The sequence below is a fragment of the Carlito syrichta genome, unplaced genomic scaffold (genome assembly GCF_000164805.1).
Source record: "Carlito syrichta isolate Samal-C Ts95f unplaced genomic scaffold, Tarsius_syrichta-2.0.1 Scaffold308700, whole genome shotgun sequence".
Classification (NCBI taxonomy): domain Eukaryota; kingdom Metazoa; phylum Chordata; class Mammalia; order Primates; family Tarsiidae; genus Carlito; species Carlito syrichta.
The window spans coordinates 150,023-153,904 of record NW_007252796.1 but is presented as its reverse complement, the minus strand read 5'-3'; the positions used below and the strand labels follow the sequence as shown (position 1 = coordinate 153,904).

Genomic DNA, 3,882 nt, shown 5'->3' with positions numbered 1-3,882 from the left:
CTGCGGGCTCAGGCAATCCACTCACCTCAGCCTCCCAAAGGCGTGGGATTACAGGCTGAGCCACCAAGCCCAGCTCTAACTCACTTCTTAATAAGCTCTCACTGACTGCAAAGAGAAGAACAGAGAGTGGGAGTGGAGTTTGGTTGATAATCTAGTGTTCTACCAACCATATTTTCTTCTGATAAAATCGAATGAGTTGTATTATTTTTACTTTTTTCCTGGATTTGATTTACTATCATTTTATTAAGTTGTTTTCACCTGTATTAATTGGGACTATAATTCTGTAATTATATTATTTTCTTGTACTTATCAGAGCTGTATTGACCTCTTAAAAGAATGTGAGAAACATTTAATCCTCTGTTTTCTGAGAGAACATATTATTGTGCTACTATTTCTTTTTAAACTGTTTAATAAAATTTTCCAATTAAATTGCTTAGATCTTTTCAGCTATCTCTGGGGAAGATTTAAAAGTGAATTTAATCTTAAAAGAATATATATGGCTATTCAAAATTGTTCTTGTCATTTCTTGTCTTTTCATGTCAGTTTTCTGAATTTGTGTTTTTGAAGAAATATGTGCATTTCACATAAGTCGCCAAAATTGTTGGCATAAAATTGTTTAACATCCTTAATAATCTCCTTCTTGTCTCTTGATCTTTCCTTCATCATTGGTTATTTGTGTTTTGTTTGTTTTTGTCAGTCTTGCTAGAGGATTGCCACTTTTTAGAATCTTCATAATCCCAGCACTTTGGGAAGCAGAAGCAGGAGGATCACATGCAGCTTGGAGTTCAAGGCCAGCCTGGGCATCAAAAAATTAGAAAATCTAGGTGCAGTGGTTCACACCTGTAGTCCTAGCTACTTGGAAGACCATGGTGAATGATCATTTGAGCCCAGGAGTTGGGGCTACAATGAGCCCTCTGCACTCCAGAGCCTGGATACTAGAGCAAGACCCTATCTCAAAAAAAAAAAAATTTATAAAAATAGTCTTTGGCTTGGTAAATGCACTTATAACTACATTATCTCTCTACATTATTAAAATGTTTTATTGTACAAAAAAAATTGTTCTCTCTAGAAAACTTTGAAAACACAGGTTAGTATAAACATTTTTTAATCAACTGAAATCACATAAACCAGTTATTTCAATAAATTTTGAATTCATATATTTAAGCCTATTAAAATCATATTTGTTAGTTGTATAACATACATTTTAAACTCTATATTATAACATTTTTACCATTTAATTGAAATAAAATTAAAATGTGGTTTTTTTTATAGCAAATCATTTTTATATGTATTTTGAGCATAAATGTGAAACCATATTAAAATAGGTACATGATGACATTAGATTGGAATCAAATAAAGGAAGTGATGAGATTGTGTGATCTCTTAAATTCTCTTTCAGCTCTAAATTCCTTTCATGGTTTCAGGTAGACTTTATCTTTTCGTGGATTGTAGGTGTGGCACAGGTTGTTTCTTAGTCAAGAAAAAGATATATTATTGTCTTTAAACAAGACCAAGGAAGCACTGGCACATTTTAGTATATGTTTATATTTAGTTTAGGTTATATATCTCTTTTCATTACAGATCATGCAGCCTACCTGACTGTAGGCTTTAAATATAAATGCATCAACCTCGTTTATTAAAATATGATTTAGCTGCTCTCAGTGTTTTAGAAATATTAAAATATTTCAAGATTTTCTGTGCATTGGTATAATATGATCAATAATATCCTAGCATTCAGGTAGATGAGGCAACTTGTATTGTTTCCAAATGTAAATCAGCAAAATAATAAAATACTGCAATTTTCTAATACTTCACTTGAAAATACGTGTGCTTAATGAAAATTTGTTCAGGTATAATTCCAAAATTTCTTAGTCATGATGCAGTGTCTGTATTTTTATCTACAGTAAGTGCCCTACCTATGAATGAGTTCCATTCCAAGAGCATGTTTGTAAGTTCAATTTGTAACTCCAACAGAGTTAGCCTAGGTACCCAACTGACAAAGTTGTACTTTATTGTAATAGGTTTATAATGCTTCTCACACAAATAACGCATAAAAACAAACACAAGAAATCATTTTTAATCTTACAGTACTACACAGTATAACACTTTAAAGTACAGTAATACAGTAATACAACAGCGGGCATATTGGGGCTAGCAAGTAAATAGACTAGAAGAGTTACTCACTGGAGGAGGCAAAGGAGGTAAGAGATAATAGAGCTGAAGGATCATCAGCAATAGGAGATAGAGGGCAAGCTGCAGTTTCATTCAACCTGATGTTGATTACACAGGTTCTGGTTCTTTGCTGGATTCAATTCTGTCTACCCTCTTGAAAAAGTGAATCAGTGATGGCAGGGTCATAACTTTTTTTTCTCATCATGGATGACACAATAACACTGGATTGCATTCTGAACAGCTGCTGCAACCTGCATGCACCATTCTACAGTGCCTCCTCAAATAATGTAAATGTATGTTCATATCTTTGAAAGTTTGCATCTTGAGTGTTTGTATGTAAGGGACTATAATTCTAGCACTTTGGGAGGCCAAGGTGGGCAGATTGCCTAAGCATAGGAGTTCAAGACCAGCTTAGGTAACATAGCGGGACTATATTTGTACCAAAAAAGAAAGAAAAGCTGGGCACAGTGGTGCACACTTACAGTTCCAGCTACTTGAGAGCATGAGATGAAAGAATCATCTGAGCCCAGGAGATTGAGGATGCAGTGAGCCATGATTGTGCCACCACACTTTAGCCTGAGCAACAGTGAGGCCCCCAACTCAAAAGTCAGTCTACACCAGTAGAAAAACACCTGAAATAATAAACAAAAATTAGAGACTACCAACACAATGGTGGGGAAAAAAGCAACCAGGTAACCAGCATAATGAATGGAATAGTAACTTATATATCATTATTAACTCTGAATGTAAATGGTCTCAATGCCCCACTAAAAAGATGTCAATTGACAGAATGGATTTAAAAGGAAAACACAATCCAAATATCTGCTTCGTTCAAGAGACCCACTTAACAAAGACTTCTATAGATTCAAGGTAAAATATTTCACACAAATGGAAACCCAAAACAAGCAGGAGTAGCCATTCTCATATCAGATAAAACAGACTTCAAATTAATAAGAGTGGAAAAAGACACAGAATGTTATTATATAATGATAATGGGATCAATCCAACAAGAAGACATAACAATTTTAAATATACACCTAACACTGGAACTCCCAGCTTTATAAAACAAATTCTACTAGATCTAAAAAAGATACATAGCAATACAATAATAGAAGGAGATCACAACACTCCACTGATAGCAATGGGCAGATCACCAAGGCAGAAAATCAACAAAGAAGCACTGTAGTTAAACTGGACCCTAGCACAAATGAAACTAACAGACATCTATAGAACATTCCACCCCAAAGCTACAGAATATACATGTTTATCATCAGCACATGGAACATTCTCCAAGATAGACTTTATGATAGGCTGTAAATCAAGTATTAATAAATTTTTAAAAATCAAACTCGTATCAAGCACCTTCTCAGGCTACAGTGAAATAAAATTATAAATTAACTCCAAGAAGAACTTGCAAACCAAACAAAAACATGGAAGTTAAACAATCTGCTTCTTAATCCTTGAGTCAACAATGAAATCAAGATGGAAATTTTAAAAGTCCTTGAATGAGCCAGGCTCAGTGGCTCAGCCTGTAATCCTGCGCCTTTGGGAGGCTGAGGTGAGTGGATTACCTGAGCCCGCGGGTTCGAGACTCGCCTGGGCAGCGAGACCTCATCTCTACAATAAATCAAAAAATCAGCTGGGCGTGTAGCATATGCCTGTAATTCCAGCTACTTGGAAGGCTGAGGGGACGGATCACCAGAGCCCAGC

The 3,882-nt window shown here is 35.2% G+C and overlaps 1 protein-coding gene across 1 annotated transcript in view; it reads right to left on the bottom strand.

The window, feature by feature from the left end:
* Positions 1–2,694: 2,694 nt before the first annotated feature.
* The window catches only part of LOC103268084 (zinc finger protein 773-like), a 16,804-nt gene continuing 15,616 nt past the window's right edge, over positions 2,695–3,882 (bottom strand). The window contains exon 4 of the mRNA XM_021716330.1: positions 2,695–2,804. The gene's annotated coding sequence lies outside the window, so the exon portion shown is untranslated. The remainder of the gene's footprint in view (positions 2,805–3,882) is intronic.